The 20,234-nt window shown below is 37.4% G+C and overlaps 1 long non-coding RNA gene across 1 annotated transcript in view; it reads left to right on the forward strand.

The window, feature by feature from the left end:
• LOC107538299 (uncharacterized) overlaps positions 1–20,234 on the forward strand; it is a 109,674-nt gene that overhangs the window by 1,818 nt on the left and 87,622 nt on the right. The window contains exon 2 of the long non-coding RNA XR_001603304.2: positions 9,300–9,411. This is a non-coding gene — a long non-coding RNA (uncharacterized LOC107538299). The remainder of the gene's footprint in view (positions 1–9,299; positions 9,412–20,234) is intronic.

The following is a 20,234-nucleotide window of genomic DNA, read 5'->3' on the forward strand; positions in this document are numbered from 1 at the left end:
TAGAATCCAAGGTGTTCCAGGGACCGTGACATGTGGAACCTCTGGTATGAATGGCAGCCTTGGCTGTTTTAGAAAAAAATCCTGACCAAGTGAGCAACTCCTTGGGCCAATATGTGCCCATCAGTAAGAGGCTGTGGGAACTGGAGCTGTGGGGAGAGAAGGGGCAGCCATGAGAAGGACAAGCATTGCCCATTATTATGCAAGTTGCAATTTGCAAGACACAACAGGAGAATCTCTGAGGAACACACAGAAGTACATGTGAGAGAAAAAGTCAGCTGTAAACACCTGTCAGGTGGTGCAAAGATACCTTCTACTGTGACAGGTACCATCGTGTTTCCAATCCCTCTTACCTCTCCTTCCCTGCCTGGACATACTCAGCAGGGAAAGATAAGAGAGCCAGGTCTCATTCTTCCAGGGCAAATGTCCAATTTATAGCAGTTGACTCATCTCCCACTGAGAGGTGCAGTTATATGTCCCTTCCTCTTGAATCAGGGTAGGCTTCAAGTCATGTCTGTTTCAGTCAATAGAGTACAGTGTAAATGAAACTATGCTACTCCTGAGGCTTGGTCAGAAAGGCCATGCATTTCCATCCTTTGTTATGGGAATACTTACAGCCGGAGTCCTGTACTCAGTGATAGGAGTCTGACTACACAGAGGCTGCCATACTCTGAAGAAGCTCAAGGCACATGATAAAGCCAGGTGCAGGCTTTTTTGATTGACAATCCCAGATGAGCCAAGTCTTTGAATCTTCCCATACCATGTGCTGAACATGAGTAAAGGAACCTCCACATAATTCTAGTCTCCAGTTGTTTGAATCTTTCCAGCTGAGTCCCCAGGCATGGTGTTGCAGAGATAAGCCATCCTTGCAGAGCAAGTCCAAATTCCTAACCCACATTAAAAAACTGTGTTTTACACTAGTAAATTTTAAGATGGTTTGTTACATGGCAATAAATAACATGAATAAAGGCTAGTATTAAATTGCCTGAATTAGCATACATTAACTTGTTGGTTGTCAATGTTTCCTCATCGTAATGGCGTATTACTGAATGTTGTGTTATTTTCATTGAAATTAATGCTTCTTGTCCAATCAGCAGGAAATTAATAAAAATGAGTACAGGTGTGATTAAGGCCATTTTAATTTGAAGGAAGAAGGTGAACAAAAATGTGATCTAGCAAAGATAAGGGGATGCATTTGGATGGAGTGTAGTTAACACACCAGGTGGCAGTAAGTGATAAGACAGGAAAAGTGTGTTGAAGCTTGGAAACGAGGAGGGAAAAGGTGCTAAATGTTAGAATGTGGTCGAGATTAGAGTATCAAATTCTGAGAGGTTGAGGACAGACTAAGTTAAGGAATCAGGAGCCTAGTGATGGATCACCAAACAATTGAAAGGCAATATAACGTTTTGTTAAGATTGTTAGTATTAGAGTCAGACCATCCTTCATTTGAATCCTATCTCTGCCACTTACTAGTCCACGAAATTTTGTTAGCAATGACTTAATTATATATCAAATTGATTTCCAACCATGCAAATATACCCTTGTAACCTTAAATTAAATATATTTCCAACTGAACTTCTCTTTGGCTAGGTTCCCAAAATGCCTATGCCTGCTCAAATGCCACCTAATATGAAGGGAGTATGAAGGGGAGTCAGGGTGGATAACAACAGTAGTCTTAGTTAATTGAGGCTAAATATCTCACTTTTACAAATAAAAAAATAAATGCAAATGTGATATTACTAGAACCCCCCAAGCATGTTGATCCTTTGTAAGTAAAGGCCTTGAAATTTATACTTCATTATCTACCTCACTGAAGAGATGTGTTTTTTAGAATTAAATGGTGTCAAAGTTACAAAAGGAGTCAAGTAGCATGAGGATTGAAAATCAGTCATTGGTGTTAGCAATTAAGAGTCCATTGCTGAAATATGAAAGTAGTTTTAAGAAAGAGTTGATGGAGTGTGAGGGTGGAAATCATATTGGTGAAGTTTCAAAAGTGAATAATTTAGCTGGGTGAAATCCTGGAAACATCCTTCTGGATCTGGGATTTAATTTTTCCCCCTGATTCAATGCCCATGTATAAAACTCTCTTCAGATGGTCCCCAAAATATCAATAAATTAGTAAAGCTTCTAGACCTAAAATTGTAACCAGTTTTTCAGTTGTTATGATTCTGTAAGTGCTTGTTTAAATTTTGAATAAAGGAGGCTGAACCTGCTGGGCACATCTGGTGGCAACTAACAGGAACCACAGTTACTCTCATCAGAAGGAAAGTGCTTTGTCCTCAGCAGCCCGATGCTGCCAGAACACTGTGCCAACTGCTGGATCCTCTGGTGGAAGGGCCTGCTTTTGTCTGAATAGCAGCGATGACCCAGGGTCCTAGGGGGCCTCCAGAAGGCCTGGACCACTCTACACTTTCAGAAAACTTGGTTATGAAAGGGAAAGATTAACAGCCTCAGATAAGGAAGTAGGGGCAAAGTAAGTTTAATTTAGAATGAAAAATTCTTGAACTTGTTTTTGACTAAAGGGAAAGGAAAGGGGTAAAATAGCAATGGAAGAAACAGACAGGGAGGAGATAATTAGTGAAGCAAGAGAGATGGCAGAAGAAGACAAATGACAGGTCAGAAAGTGGACATCAAAGATATCTGTTATTTGTGTCTCTATTGATTTTTCTATCTACTTGTTTGATCAATTGCTATGTCTTCTGGACGAACTGGCCCCTTTATCATAATGGAATACCCCTCTCTACCCTTGGTAATGTTCCTTCTTATGAAGTCTATTTTGTCTGATATTAACATAGGCAGTCCAGTTTCCTTGTGAGTAGTGTTTGCATTGCATATCTTTTTCCATTCATTTACTTTCAGACTGGATATATCTTTATATTTAAAGTATGTTTCTAGGAGACAGCATATGGCCAAGTCTTGCTTTTATTATCCAGATTGACAATTATTGCCTTTTAATTGCAGAGTTTAGGTTATTTATGTTTAATGCAATTATTGATATAATTTGATTTAAATCACCCATCCTGCTACTTGTTTTCTACTTGTCCCATCTGCATATGTTTATTATTACTTTCTCTCTTTTTCTAATTTTTTGATTATTTATTTTTTAGTATTTTATTTATTTATTTAGTTTATTTCTATTATTTTCATAGATTAACTATCTCTTTAGCTTTTAGAAATCGCTCTAGGGTTTATTTATGCATTTTTAATTTGTCCAAGTTTACCTTAAAAATACTAAATCAATTTACATATGATATGGGAAGCTTATAACTATGTATCTTATTCCCCCCTCACCCTTTGTGCTACTGTTCTAGTTATTTTACTTCTACACATATTACAAACAACACAATGCATTGTTATTATTTTTTAAATGATCAGTTAGCTTTTAAAGAAATTTAAAAAATAAGAAAAAAATTTTTTAAATATATCTTTATTGATTTCAGAGAGAGGAAAGGAGAGGGAGAGAGAGAGATAGAAACATCAGTGATGAGAGAGTCATTGATGGAGCCCGCAACCCAGGCATGTGCCCTGACAGGGAATCGAACCCCTATCGCCTGGATCCTAGGTCAACGCTCAACTGCTGAGCCACGCCCGGCTGGGCAGAAAAATATTTTTTATACTTACCCACATATTTATCTTTACTTGTGTCTTTCATTCATTTGTGTAGATCCAAGTTTTCATCTGGTATCATTTTTCTTCTGCCAGAATAAATTCTATTAATAATTACTTGCAGTATAGGTTTACTAGCAATAAATTCTCTCAGATTCTGTTTGCTGAGTATAGAATTCAATTGATTTCCACCTCCAGCACTTTAAAGATGCCATTCTATTATCTTTTAGCTTGTGTAGTTTACAACAAGAAGTCTGTAATAATTTTAATTTTTGTTTCTCTGTATGTACTGTGCTTTCTTTTCTCCTGCTGCTTTTAAGACTAACTCTTAATCACTGGTTTTCAACAATTTGATTATGTGCTTTGGTATGGTTCCCTTTGTGTTTATACTGTTTTGGAGTCATTCAGTTCCAGAAATTGTGCATCTGTAGTTTTCATTAAAGTAGAAAAAACTTTTAGCCCGGCCGGGTGTGGCTCAGCGGTTGAGCATCGACCTAGGATCCAAGTGATCGGGGTTCGATTCCCGGTCAGGGCGCATGCCTGAGTTGCAGGCTGCAGCCGATCAATGACTCTCTCATCACTGATGTTTCTATCTCTCTCTCCCTCTCCTTTCCTCTCTCTGAAATCAATAAAGATATATTTAAAAAAACAAAACAAACAAAAAAAACTTTAGCCATTACTTCTTCAATTATTTTTTTTCTGTTCCTCTCCTCCTTTTCTGTATAATTATGCTTCTAATTATATATAAGTTAAAACACTTGATATTATCCCTAAGGTAACTATGGCTCTTTTTATTTTGATTTTTTCAGTCTTTTTTTTTTCTTCCCCCCTGTAAATCTCATTTGGATAATTTCTACTGTGTCTTCAACTTTACTCATCCTTTGTTCAGCTGTGTATAATTTATTTATAATCCTATCCAATGGAATTTTTGTTTTAGATCCTTTGTTTTTTGTATCTACAAGTTCTATTAAGATGTTTTTATATGTTGCATTTGTCTGCTTATTGTATTGATAACTTCTTTTAAACCTTTGGGCATATTGAAAATAGCTATTTTAATTGTATTGTTTGCTGATTGTCATCTCTGTGATGTTTACTTCTCTTTCTGTTGATGGATTATTTTCTTTTTGTTATGAGTCATATATCTAGAATTTTTTTCACTTGTCTAGAATTTTCTTTTTTCTTGTTTGGATGCCAGATATTGTAAAGCTCTCATTGCTCACTGCTTGATTTTGGTGTGGTCTTTAAAGATTGTTGGACTTTGTTCTGGCAGATAGTTAGGGTACCTTTGGATTCGGTTGATCCTTTCAAGGCTTGTTTTTAAACTCTTTAGGGCAAGTATAGAGTAAACTTATTCTAGGGTTAGTTAAGTCCCTCTACTAGGGCATAACCTTCTGAGGCTCTCTATCAATTCCCTGTGTATGTAATGACGTCTTTTCACTTTGAATTGTGAAACTCTTCATGATGGTTATCAGTCCTGTGTGCTCTGAGAATTGCTTAGCTTACAGTTCCCTGGTAATTATTATTTTTCCAGACTCATGATATTTTATTATAGCGATGGAAATTCAGCCAAAGTCTCAGGGAACCCTTATGCAGATATCTAGAATTTTTTTATCCCTCTTCTGTACTCTGCTCCACAAATTATAGGCCTTTTAATTTCTCTGAACTCTGATTTCTGTCTCCTTAATTCAGCAAGACTTTCAGGCTCTCTTTGATTCTGCCTTCCTAGTACATGGTCTGAAAATTGTCCCCACTTGAAATCTGGGGCAATTGTAGGTTCACCTTATTTGCTTCCCTTATCGGAGAGATCAAAGTCCTGCATTGTGGTTCATATTTAAAAACAATTGTTTCACTGTTTTGTCTAGCTTTCTAGTTATTTATAATGAATGTATAATTCTGAATCCTCATACCTCCTAATGACTAGAAGTGAAGAAAAATAAAGTAATTTTATGAAATGATTAAAAGTGGTGGTAATTTGTGGAAGTAAAGTTAAATATGAGATTAGTTATGAAAATATATGTATAGCTATATGCATTGAATGGCCTGATCTTATAACTGTATACTCAGTAATTAAAATAAAATTGTTCATAAATCACTACAGATATTTTATAATATGGTACTGTTTTTAATTTCTCATGCTAGGGTAAAATCTTTACAAGATAATATTCAATATAGCATTTGTGTGCAAACTTGTTTCTTCCTAATAGTGCTAAATTTCCAGTAAGTAATTGAATAAAACAGGGACACTAAAGACATTTATTTTTTTGGAAATTTATTTTTTCATGGAAACCATCAAAATTATAAATTATAATAATAAAAAATTTTGTTGCATTGTTTTTTTTACATTTAATGACTTGTGTGCATGTGTGCTAAATTATATAAATTTTCAGGCTTTTTAAGAGATTTTTTGTAATTAGGGGTTTTAAATGTCTTAATCTCTTTACCACAATATTTAAAAATATTAGAAGGAAAGTTAAACTATAAATGTATTATAAAATATCTTATTCCTGGTAGAATCATGCAAAATTTGACCAGTAAAGGTAGAGATTGCTCATGTTTTTGATGTTATTATAGTTCACTATTTTGTCATGTTTAATTGATCTTTTCAAATACTTATAACAATACCTAGCATTAGATAGTGGTTAGAGTTCATTGGGATCCTGTATTTTCAACTATAATTCCTTCCTTCAACAAACTGAGCTTCTAAGTCAGAGACTGCATACTTTGTTTTGCAGGCTGAGCCAGGCTAGAGACATAATTTTTCAGCCTCTGGTTGGCCCATTTATAGTGTTTTTTCCACCCCCTAGAGCAATCCTGACTTGCAACAATTTTTCAGAGCTGCCCACTTCAGATGGGGCATAATTTCTTCAGGTTGTCATTCTCATAATAACTCTTCATTCTATAGCCATTAACGTTCACCTAATTCATCCAACATGTATTTATTGCGGCCTGAGACCTGGCCTCTTCATTCCTTTATGTTACATGTTGGGTGACTGCCCTGGAGTGAAGGAGAGAGCTAGAGTAAGGAGAGGCAGACGATTTTCAGGGACCCAGAAGTAGTTCTTATATACATTTATACAAGGTTTTGTAGTTTTTATTTTAGGGCCAATCAGTTGTATTCATCTGAACTCAATGGCCATTTCCCCCAGTGATTGAAAATGAGTAAGACAAACCTGTATCCCTCAGCTACAGAGATAGAAGAAAGAAGAGCTCAGTAAGGAAGTTGGTAAAAGGCATCTTTTTATGGAAAAAGGGCTTGGAGGGTAGAAAATATCTATTTTACTTCTCCACCAATCAGAGGCAAAAGCTTGTTGCTCTCTTAATTTAAACCTTTGTCATGGCAAGAGATTTGTTTAAAGAAAATACTGCTAGTACCATGGCTGGTGATTCAGTACAGGTAAAAAATTACTAGCAGGACAGAGATTCCATTTCGATGGATATACATGAGAAATATATAAAAGGAAAGTACGTGAAAAGATATAGGCTTTTTTATTTCACATTTACCTTGGAAGAAGAAGAAATCAGGAAGACTCAGAGAACGCTGTGTTCTCAGATTGTTCATTTCTTTCTCCATTAATTTGCTTTTCCTTTGAGCAGTATGGATACGCTGCACTGTGAAACATTGTGTTTGGAGAAGCAGTACTATATAGGTTGGCCCATCTGGTGGAAAAAGTTGTTCCCTTTTTCAAAAAACCTTGTCTGTGCATTATGACATCATTCCTTATAAAGGTAGAGATAGATTATTGTGCACATATAACATAATGAATTTATATGAGATATAGTGACTATCCCATGAGTGGGGGAACAAGACATAATTTGGAGTTGGAGCCTAGAGTGATTTATGAAGGTCATTGTCTTACAAGTTCAGATGCTTTCCATATGGCGTCAGAGAAACCCCCTTATGTACTGTATGTATAAAACATATGTAGCAAATTAGTTTCACTTACATTTTTTCCCCCTAAATATGTTTTGGTTTAAAAATGACAGTGAATTTTGTTTATCTGGTCTGTAAAATACTACACATATTTTTTTTTTTCTAAGAGAGAGGTTATTTGTTAATAATAACAGAGTTTTTAAATGAGACAGACAGAATCAAATGTGAGCCCCTTTGACACTGGGTCTTGCTGTGGCTTGGGTGCCAGAGTCTTCCGTCTCATTGGATTTATGGCTTAACTTCTGTATCACGCTTAACTTGAGTGTGCTCAGCAGTGTGACCTTGTCTAGGAAGAGGAAAAATGGATTGTTCATTTTCCAGCTGTAGTGTATTATATTTCCATCTAATTGCATTTTCAAATAGATGTGAAGATGCAACTACTTCCACTTAAAAGGAAATTGCTCTACTTAAAGAAATATGGATAATGGATTAGAAGTAATATTCAAAATTGAAAGTATTTTATACCTAAAATAATAAGCTTTTGTTTAGCCTGAGCAGCAATCCCATTGATAGATTTTTTTTCCACCATTGAGTTGTGAAGACTTAAAGTGTACATGTCCTCAGACTCTAGCCCAGTGTTTCAAATCCTTTAAGAATTGTCTGACCTTATAGAAGTTTCCCCTCTAGAATCTGTAGTGTATACAGTCCATTTTAACACTACAAAGCATGAGTGTTTTATAAAATTTAATTTCATACTTTACTTGAGAAGTTTGCAACACACTTTAAAATTTTAGAAAGTCATTGGGATGTGACAAAACCAAGACTGGAAATCATTGGAGCTTTAACCCCAAAGTAAGAGACTACCTAAATATTTGTGTTGGAGAAGCGTTTCTTGCATTATTTCAACACATGTTTGGCTGGATGTTGCAGCTGATCAGTATCTCATTTATGGTACCTATCAAAACTGAAATATTCAACCAAAATTATAGAATTTTCACAGTTATATGTAACTTCTAAGTCATACATTACTGTAGTGTAACAATTGTTCTTTGGTTCGAAAACTCTGACAATATGCATTTGAAAAATATTCTTAAGAGGTAAAAGTAACATCTAGGAGTACATGACTTTTTTACTTTAGAGTGAAGTATCTAGAAAATCATTAACTTGAGTAAGAAGAAAGTTGGGATTTGAACAGGTGGCTTTTTAGTTTTCAATCTCCAGATTTAACTTAAAATGAATATGTATATGTGTATGCATATATAATTGTATACGCACACACATTCAAATTAAGCAATAATGTTTAATTAACACTAGATGATTAACATATGTCAGCCCATCTTGGCAAAGTGTTTACAGGCTCCAATCCAATGCCACCAAAACCTGATATTGTACCTTAACTCTTATGAAACATTCAGGATCTGTGCACCAGGATGTGTGAACTATCTACTTATTTCTGGAGAAAGAAAGAATTGTTTCAGAGAACAATTGTTTTGACAACCAGCTTCCTAGATAATGCTTTTCCTGTGGATAAAAAAGGATCACTGGTTTTTGAAACTCGATTTAGCTCTTTCAGAATCACTATGATTTGTTTGCTATAATGAAGTTTTCCCTTATGTAAGCAGCAAATTTTGGGTTTAGTACAAATCTTCCCTTCTTTCTTCCTTCTTCTAGCAGACAGCTCACACAGCTGTGCACTATATCTCTATAGCAAAGTCATTTGCACCTTCAGTGATGTGATCAGGGGTGTGAGGAAGTAGTACAGTAGCATGTCCTCTGGATGTCTCCTTGTTCTCTGTGTTCTAGCTGTATGTGTCACATTGCTTAGCAGGCTTCCATTGGATCCTGGTTGGCGTTGGAGACTGAAGAAAGTTACAACCTTGTGAAATCTGAACATCTGCTAGAGTCATGAATGACCTTGGGGATGAGCTCATCAGCAGGTAGGTCAACTAACTCCTCAGCCCAGCTATCATCAGCCAGATTCACTACTGTTGCCCCATTGAGAATTACTAATGTGTCCCAGTGGATGTGAGATTGGATAGTCAGCCAGAAAGCTAATTTCCTCCTGTCTTGGGGTGGGGGTGAAGAAGAGAATGGAAAAGAAGGGGAAATGTGAAAAGCCATTTCTGGAGATCTGTCTGAGTTGCTTACCCCATAATATGTACAACAAACAGTGATAACAGCAAAAAGCAGAGATTGACATGCCTTAACTCTCATTTCCCCAGAGGCAAGATGAACTAGATCTTGAAGGAGAATGTCAACCCAGACTCTGTCTGTCTTTGACCAGCCTCTCAAACTGTGGTCACAGGGAATGTTCATGGCCCACTTAACAAGATTTATCAGTGAAAGGCAACAAAGGTGCTTTTCCCTAACTCACAAATTAATAAAAAAAAAAGTAACAACAAAATAGGTGAAACAAAGGATATTATGGCCAAAATATTCTCAATATTACTATTTATCCCATAAGTTTATCTTAAATGTTTCAAATTAAGTTCACATTCATTAAACACTGCTCTTTGTCCGGCAGTGTTTTCAAATCATACACAACCCCTGTCCTTGACAATCTTCCAATCCAATGGAACAGAGAGGCACACAAATAACTTCAGTTGTTGGGGAGCATTAGCAGGGAAAATGTACCATCTTTAGAGCTGGGCTTGTATCTCAGCTCCTGAGCAGATCAAATTTCTGAGCTTTAGCTTCTTCATCTGCATTGAGAGGTGACGATACTTTCTGTGCCGATTGTTGAGAGAGAGTGTGTATGTGGAAAGTGCCAGCGCCTACCTGCTGATGTGAGATTCTTCTTTGCTACATCTCAGCGAGGTGGTGGGACAGCATATTTTATGACACTCTTGTAATGGGGAACAAATTTTCTGGTTACAAAATAGTAATGGCTAGAAAGAAATAGGGACTCAAATGCTAATAATTCCCTAAGAATTATTTTGAGTTGAGGCATAATGTGCAGCTGTGGTATTGCTGGGGTTTTGCCAATTTTCAACTAAAAAGTGTTACACGTTATTACCTGTGGTAACTGGTATATCACTGTTTTATCCTTATAACTAGTTCTGTGTGGTTTTCTCATGATGTTGTAGAATGAGTTATAATGTACCATAGGAGTCACCCAGTGCTCCCTCCTCCATTTTTGAGGTTGAGAAGCAGACAGGCCAGTCTTTCTGTTAATTAGCGACAGAGCTGGGAGAACTCAGATGTGTTGAGCTCAGAGAGTTTTACTCTATCCCACCAGCTCTCTTAGCTGTGACCTGCTGGTTGGTTGTGTGCCGTGTGCACATGGTTTACACAACAGGCTTCAGGGTGGTGATGAAAATTATTATTACTGTGTTTGGTTACTCTCTTTATATTCTCTTTTGCAGGAACTTATTTTCTTAATTTTTCAAATCAGTGCTGTCACTGAACAGATATTTTTCAAAGTGGCCTTTATTGCTCACTTAGATTGAAAACATTAATGGTCTTTGGAGTTATGCTTGAAAACAAAACTGTGTTCATTTTTTCAGTAGACTCATTCTTTTCCCCAACAGCTGTCTTTGTTTCTTTTAAATCTAAACCTTTAAAAGCATGCCCTTTTTCACTTGTTGTGTGTTAATATTTTTCAGAAATATTCATTAAATGGATCAATTTTTCCACTCCTTTCAACACTAAAAAACAAAACAAGTTTAGTCATGTCAAAAGCAAGTAGTCCACAGGGATAATCCAAGCAAAATGCTCTTTCTGGATATAATTTAAAAATTTGAGGACCATATAATTTTGTGAATTCTATAAGGACTGGTTAAATCTACTAGGAAAGCAAAGTTTGTTATATAGAAATCCAAATACATTTGTAGCTTTGAGAAGAATATATTACAAAAGTGACCCAATGATCCATAGACTGCAATTTTTACACTAGGTTGTCAGGTTAAGAATCAAATACTCTATTGTATAATACAAAAATATTTTACATTTTATTGCTTTAAAAATGCATAATAAATTTATACCAATATATAATACAAATGCCCTCACAGCATATATTATTGCCAAATACTTAATTAAACATATTTTGGTGCATAGAATATTTCTATCCCCAGCATTTCAAAGCACCTCTTTGCCAAGATGAAGCTACCAACTAAGCATTTCTTGAGGGACAAACACTGGTCTAGGAATTTCTTCAGAAATCATCCAAGAGCACTCTAGGAAAAGAGTCACTATAACCCATATTAAAGACTCTTTGGATTCATTTGAAGCTATTTACTGTGTCTTTTTTTGGTATTTCCTTTTATGTAATAGTTAATAATAAACTTGATGAATTTATTTTCTAGAGATCCATTATTCTGATCATTTGAGGCTCGTTATGTATATAGTTCTATTCTGTTTGAGGAAAATGTAAAATAAATTGGAGAACAAGAGAGAGAGTTATTGTCAGCAGTTTTTCTTAACAGTTATTTCCCAAGTTTCATAATAACTGCGTGCAAGACAATCCATAAAAGACTTTGCTGGATGAGTTAAGAGACTGTTTTATAAGTTGTAGGTTTAACTTTCAAATTGTTGCTACTGAAGTGACATGGAAGTCCCTTTTCATGTTTGTTGAGGTCATCGACCTCATCAGGTCAGGTGGACAAGGCTTATTTACCATGACCTGTTTTGAAGGCCATGTCCATTCTTGAATCACCACCACCCTACCTGGTGCCCTACGCAGATGAACAAAAGGCTGCTTTTCATTGTGTTGTCTCTGATGAGTTCCTAAACCATTCCCCAGGTGTTCTGTAATTTTCCACATATCTTGGGAGTACTTTAGTTAGGATCTGTTTGGGTAGTGTGATTTAATGAGAGAAAGAAGGGATTAGGAAGAGGAGCTGCATTTCATCCCAGGCTGTATGGCTTTGGCAGAGCAGACTAACCTTGAATCTTGACTCCCATTTGTAAGATGGGGATAATTCCTTCTTAGCGTTCCTCATAGGGTGGTTCTAAGGATAAAGTGAGATAGCATGGATTCTTTTTAAAAAAATTTATTTTTTCCATCATCATTTATCCCCTCTATGCCCTCTTGAACCTCCCCCCTGCAATCACCACACTCGTCCACATCCATGAGTTCTCTCCCTCTCTTTCTCCTTTTTCGCTCAATCCCTCCCCCCCCAACGCTTCCTTCCCCCACCAGAGATGTCAGCCTGCTCTTTATCTATGAGTCTGTCTCTATTTTGCTTGGTAGTTCAGTTTGTTCATTAAATTCCATATATGAGTGAACCCATTTGGTACTTGTCTTTCTCTGGCTGGCTTATTTCACTTAGCATAATGTTCTCCAGGTCTATCCATGCAAAGGGTGAAATTTTCTTCCTCTTTATGGCAGAGTAGTATTCCATTGCGTAAATGTACCACAGCTTTTTATTTTAATGTGGACTCTTTATAGGCTCTGACATACTAAAGTGTAAGTTGCTGTTATCATTGGTAACAGAATTGGCAGACTTGGCTTCTTCCTTCAGTCTCTTGGGGTTTTTACTTATCTTAGCATTCTGTCTGCTCTGCTGTTGCTATGATATCAGCAGTGGTTGGAGCAGCTGAGTTCTGCCTGTGTTCCAGGCCTCCTTCATAACGTGTTCCTTCTCTTAGTTGGTATCAGTGTAACCTTTCCTTGTTGTGAATTGAGGCAATCCTTTAAATAAGTCTTTAGCTTCTGAGTTGAAAAGTTTTTCCAAGGGTCCACTCTTTAGGCCAGTTAAATACAGCTATAGTTATGTTCTCCACTATTTTCCATTTCATATGGAATGAAACTGCCTTCTGCGGCCAACAGAGCCCCTGTATGATTTCCCTGGCCTCTGCCCGCCGTTCTGGTCATCGTTCTGGTCACGCTCTCTCTTGTTCATTCGCTCTGGCCACGCTGGCTTTCCTATTCCTTCAGTAAGCCCAGTGCATCCCTGTCCAGTGCATTGGCACTTGTGGTTTCCTCTGCTTGACCAGCTTTCCTCTCTTTCTCCACCCTATTCCAGTCTTCTCAGAGCTGGTTACTTATTGTTTTTTTTTTGGTCTCAGTTTGAATAACTTATTCTCAGACAACCATTTTCAACCCTTCAATCTCAAGAAGGTCCCTCACCCCACTCTTTCTCTTTCACATGGCCCTGCTTTATTTTTTCATGACCTAAAATACCTTTTTAAATTTATCTCTTCACTTATTTATTTGCTTTTCCTGCCATTCACTAGACTGTAAGCTGCATCAAAAGGGCAAGGACCTTTCTTCTCCTGTTCAAATCTCAGTCCCCAGGAATCTAGAAGAGTATCTAATGTGTTGTAGCACTTCATAACTTCTCATAGAATGGGTGACTTAAATACCAGCACTTCCATTTACAAAAGAAAGTATTAAAGTTTAAACCAGCATGCAAGTAAATGACTTACAGTGTAATTATGTTTATTCCTATTTTTGGAATTTTTAACCCAGCGTTTAGATAGTTACCTATTATTTTGTTATAGACCACCCCTAAATTTAATGGCATGAAACAACAATCTATGATTCCTTATGATTCTGTGGGGTGGCTGAGGCTCAGTTGGGTGCTTTTTCTGCCGGAACCTTGGAGGGGGTGAGGCTGGAGCATCTAAGCTAGCTTCACATATCTTTTCATGTAGCCTCCTCTCTCTGCCTGAGAAGTTGGACTTTTTTCATAATGACCAGCTTCCAAGAGAGAGTAATCCAAGCAGACAAAAGCACAGCATCACTTAAAGCACAGTATCACTTCTGCCACATCCTGGTGGTGAGAGCAGTCATAGAGCCAACCTAGATTCAATAGGTAGATAACAGGAGTGTCAAGGAAGGTAAGGCCATCTGTGTTTTACCATAAGAGTGATCTTTTCCTGAGAGAGAAGATAAGGCGAATTTTAACAATAACACACTCACTGCAGTATGTTAGACACAGAATAGAAGAGGCTCACAGTCTGTGGGGAGGTGTGGTATGCAACTCAGGGTTTGGAGTAAAGAGACTTGGTCTTTTACAGACAATGTGTTTTTTAGAGGCTTGACAGGTACTGAGAAGTTTATCTCCTACTTTGAATTTCTTGGTTAAAATGAATTGGTATCTGGGTGCCCCAACCTGCAATGATCATGTAGTATGTTACGAAATTAAAAAAAAAAAATTTCATTCTTACATTCTGGGAAATAAGGAATTTAAATATCTTTATAAGATTTTAGTGAATCTTTTAAATGTCTCAATTCTCCATCTAGTATAATTGAATCTTACAGTTAACTGCTATGCATGATTTTAATTAATAGCTTCCCCTTTCTCTCTCATTAAATCCTTTATCAGAGCTGCTAAGTGTTCCCAAGGAGGCTGATTCAGGTTTTCTCCCTTTCCCTCCTCTTACGTGTTGTAGGTGCAAAGGCACAGTGTGAGCACTGGCAGGCAGAAGGAGAACTGAGAGGGGCAAGGGATGCAGGTAAGCAATTACTTGCAACAAAAGCATCATAATACTAGCTTTTATCTGATCTCCTAGAAAAGTTTCATCTACTTCTTTGATAACTGCTTTTATGTAGCCTCCCAGAAGGGTCTTATCTTCTTTGGATTTCACCACACTGATAGATCCCAATTATTTTGCTCTTACCACATCTATTTCTTAATCTCTGGGGGCTCATTTCCAAATATCTAAGAGACACCTCTACTGGCATGCCATATAGTCACCTTAACTTCTTCCAAAAGAATCTATTATTTGGCCCCTTTCAAGCCTGTTTTCTTTCAATATTCCATACCTCAATTAATGTCACCATCATCCACTAGTCATCAAAGTCAGAAGCACTGAGTCTTCCTTGACTCTTTTATTCATTTTCAGTTTTTATTTATGGTGGACTTTTCCAGTCTTCTGAATATGTCTTGAGTTTTTCCCTCTCCTCTATTCCCACCACCACGGATTTAGTTCAAGCATCCATCTTCTGTGGCTCACAAAATAGCAGTAAAATGGTCCTCTAGCCTCTAGCCTCACTTTCTCTTAGATATCTTCCAGAGCTTTGTCAGATTTTTTTTTAGAAAAGCTACTTATCTGCTTCAAATTCCTCATCAATCTCTGTCACCCACTGGTTAGAGAACAAACACTTCTTACTAGTTTACCAGTCGTCCTAGGAAGTGTGTAACCTCACCAGTCTCTTACTTTCCAGGCTCCTATGCTGGCCGCTGCTATCCACAGCCTTATAGATCTTTTTGCTTCTAGTTCCAGAAAGCTTCAGGCTCTCTTATGGGTCCAAGCCTTAACACATACTGTTGTTCCAACTGCACAGGATCCCCTTCTCTACCATATCTGTCTGTTGGACCCAATTCATCCTGTAAAACCTGTCTTAAAAACTTTAAATTGGCATCTTAAAACCATTTGAGAACTCCCACTATTATCTCCCAAATAAAAATATATTTCCTCATTTATGTTTTAATAGTGTTTTTATTAAAATTTGTTGGCTTACTGTTTGAATTCCTTGTAACTCCTCTTCTACCAGGGTTTTGCAGAATTTGAGTTGGGCAATGTTGTTAAATGTCTAAGTTTAAATGAAGTATAATGAAAGTACTAATTATAGTACCCAGGACAGTGTCTGGCACTCGCTATGCCTCTCCCTCTCTCTGGTTGGCAATTTCTCCTTCACCAACAACTGTAAATTGAATCATAGTCAAACTGCTCCCGAAAATTGATATAGTCCAGCAAAATTTCCCTCAGTGATGCTGATTTCATGAATCCTGCTTTAATTTGGTTAACATATAGAGTTATCGATGAACCTAGCTTCCATTTTCCCTTTCCCTTCCCTCCCTTCCTTGCTTTCCTTATATGTCAATAATTAATTCACTCACCCACATTTGTCTTACCCATGGCCAATTGAACCAAATCAGTACTGTTAATCAAAGTCATTATAAATTACCTTATTTTTCTTACTTTAAAAAATGTTCAGTTCGTTTTAAGAACTCATAGCGGTTAAATAAGAAATTAGTTGGTTCAAGTTATTTTTCTAAATTACAAATTATTTCCTTTATCCATATTGTAGCATAAGGCAATTTGCTTAACATACCCAATTTTCCAATTTTTCAAGGGTTATAAAACTTGGATAAATATCAAATATTATCCACTTTGGGTCTAATTCTGATATTTTAATTAATAGGTTTATTTTGCTTTATTTAAATTTAGAAATTTAACAGTATTGCCCAACAAGCTGCAGAACATAAGCAGAATGGTAAACACTAGATGCCAATGTTAAATGATTTCCTGATTAAAGGGACATATTGCTGATGCTACACACCTTTGCTCCATTCCTTCCATAAGCACAGATGTTCTAAGATCTGTGGCAGCCAACGTCCAGCCATAACAGAACAAAACAGAAGACTCACAGAAGTGCTACCCTTGACATACTTAAACGGCTCTAACCAAGAAGAGCAGCTGTGTACTTAATAATTTTTGCCATGTGAGAAAAAATTCCCCAAAACCTAACTTGTATGTTTGGTGAGGGTGTGGAAGAGATGGGTGTTTCCACAAAACAAGTCTGAAGGAAGGAAAGGAGGCTATTTTAGGTAAAAAAAAAAAAAAAAAAAAAAAAAAATTATTAAAGCAGCTTGAGTTAATTGAATCTCATGTTGGCCTTATTTATTTGCTTTCTGGTCTTCATGCCTCTCTCTCCTTCTCTCAACTTAATGTTTGGCTACCTTGAAATTAACTGGCTTGAATAGGAGGACCACACCCTTAATTGGATCTTTCCCTAGTCACTTCATTCAACAAAGAAATTTTATTGGGATTTTTTTCTTCAAAGTCTTTTTAAATGCCACATCTTTTTGTGTCTAGGAAATAATTCTGGGCGCGGTTACTGGTATACAGAACATGGAACTGACTGGAAGCAAAATGATTAGACATTTACTAAGTATTTGAGGCAATTGACTTCCTCCAAAAACACACTAGTTAGAAAGCCTTGATGGACTTTGACAACATAGACATTGGAACCAAAATTTTTATGGGCAGAATGTAGTTTAAAAAATTTAAGAGCCTTCACAGGGGGCAGGCTCCTCAGTACCCATTTTCGATTGGTATCCTCCCAGGGCAGAGCCAGTCACCAAGAAGAACTATGGGTGAGGGAGTTCCTCACAGAGAGCAGAATCAGGGTTAAATCAAGAACTCTACCCATCCCAGAACAGGGGGCCGGCACAGTGTCTGCCCAGTGGCAACCATGTATCTCCCATTCTTCCTCTTTCCAAATAGGGTGTTTACCGGAGTTTGCCTGTTCTTGGTTCCACCATTGAATACTGACTATATGTGGGGGAGAGAGAAGCAGGAAACACATCATTTTAGTTAATTGGACACCAAACAATAAAGAATCACTTACAGACCTGATGGAGGGGATTGAGCATCACCTGAAATCTGAGGACTATGACTGGAGAGGATTTTGGGTTGTCCTTCTGGGAGGGAGTTGATGTGATCTGTGTGAGGGAGGAACATCAAATGGATATTTGGTGACTAGTGGGTGGACTATGGCAGAGACTGGAAAGATACCAATTTGCTTTCATCATCCGGGTACACAAAAAATTAGATTTTTCAGTTAGCCTTGTATTTAGAAGTTGGAGAGATCCAGTGAGAGGAACTTGAAAGGGGGGTTGTGTAATGTAAAAAAAAAAAAAGTTGAAGTCATAAGTTATGTGACTAGACATGGTACTGGCAATGTTGGGTGGGTGGAAATGATTTATGCCAGTTCTATGCTTAGCTTCTAAAACTTGCTTGTACAATCTGCCACACCATCCCGTCTCATGAACTTGCTGATTGGATGGATGAAGTGGTGGATTCCAAGGAGACTGGCAGATAGTGGAACCACACAGTGGAAGAGGTCAGCTGGGGAGTGTGCTGTTCAAGCGGAGCAGCTAGGGTGACTGTATAATTTATTTTTCAAACCATGGCAGTTTTAAGAGTCCAAGGGGGTGCCATTCGTAATTGTGCTGGGATAATAGGCATAGACCATGACTATCCAGGGAAAACTTAATGTATGATGGTCCTGTTTATTGTAGGAGTCTCTGGTGTGGACGAGGCCCGTTTAAAGAGTTCCTGGGAAAGTCCCTGACAAGCTGAAGAGGCAGCAGAGGGCATTTCATTGCCAAGAGAAAGCTTCAGATAAGACCAAATAAGGAAAATAGCCTTTTCCCCTTTATCTCTGACTCCTGATCCCCACGCTGACCCTGGAGAATCTAGATGGAAAACTGGAGTAGGGAAAGAATACTGAAGAGAAAGCTAGAAAAACTTTAAAAGACATAGACTATGTCTGATTTCCCCGTTGCTGTTTTGCAAAACCCAGATCAGGTCTGTATTGTGGAAAAAAACAAATTTGACTTAGATGAGAGACTGGAGCTTTTAAAAAATCAGAAAATGAGCCCTGGCTTGTGTGGCTCACTTGTCTGAGCATCGTTCTGTGCATCAGAGGTTTGCCAGTTCGATTCCCAGTCAGAGCACATATCCAGGTTGTCTGTTGGATCCCGGGTCAGGGTATGGGAGGCAATCAATTGATGTTTCTCTTTCTTACATTGATCTTCCTCTCTCTCTCCCCTCCCCCCCTTTCTTTTCTCTTTAAAATGAATAAAAACATATCCTCTGGTGAAGATTAAAAATAAATCAGAAAATGAGGGTCTTTTTCATCTTAAATTAGCGGGAAAAGTTATAGGATCTACTTGAAATAACAGCAGTAATAAAAGGTAACATTATACAATAACCTTTATGCTATCAAATACTGTTCTAATATGTGTATTAGCTCAAATATACATATTAGTTTAATATATTATATTAACTAACATATATATAAATTCTAATTAATTGTGGGAGCTGGAGCTGGGACTGAGACACTGATGGATTGGTTCTCCTGGGAGAGAGCTTTCCACCATTCCTCTGAATCTCATCCTTTAGCTAAGCCGCCTCTACGGAGAGCAAAGACAGCAATGGAGAAAATGTAACTGCTTTCTGACTGCACTGCAACGAGTCTCATTAAACAGTTAGACATGCTTAAGAATGTAGTGTCAGTCAGGGGTCGGTGATAACCATAAAATAAGAGAAAAGAGCAGTGCTCGAAATGTAGATCTGGTATAATACCTCCAAACTATCAAAATTAAGAGAACAAATGAGTTTCTTAAGGGATTGGCAACAGTGTCCAAGTCTGAGCCTGCTGAGATATTCTCTGTTAATCAGCACGTATCTCTCTATAGAATGGGGAGAGGTGATGGCAATGGAAAGTGAGAATGAAGAGCTTGAGAAGAGAAATGGAAGTTGAAGAACATTGTGTCCCTGGAGCTAAGGCTTATAAGGGGAAGAGTAATCAATGTAATAAAAACCAAAAAGGGTGCTAGTACAAATAATCATAAATAGAGCTTTTGTTGGTTCTCTCTCTTGTTTTTTAAAGGAAACAAATTTGCCTTGTCAAAATCAATTTCCTGCCCATAGAATTTTAGTTTCCTTAGCCTCAAGTGCAAAACAAAGGTCAAGTTCAAATGAAATGTCTTTTTCTTTCAAGTTCTACCTCGGTTGTGCTGAACATCCGGCTGGTCCTTAGGTGGACCACATCCTGCAGTGTTAAATAATTCTGATAAATACAGTGCTTTCTTGTTTTATCACAAACAATCTGCCTCACTTTTATAATTCGTATTGTGGGTTTCTCCAAAGAAGCAACAGGGTATCTGAGGTTTTGCCTGGTAGGGACAAATGTAACTGAGAACAAGCCAAGATTTTTCTTTTTTCCCAGTAAAATAAAGTCAATGTCACAATTGTGGGTCAGAAACTAGGTTTATGACAGAGGGTCCTGGGTGTCTCT

This window comes from Miniopterus natalensis, chromosome 1 (assembly GCF_054644295.1).
Source record: "Miniopterus natalensis isolate mMinNat1 chromosome 1, mMinNat1.hap1, whole genome shotgun sequence".
Classification (NCBI taxonomy): domain Eukaryota; kingdom Metazoa; phylum Chordata; class Mammalia; order Chiroptera; family Miniopteridae; genus Miniopterus; species Miniopterus natalensis.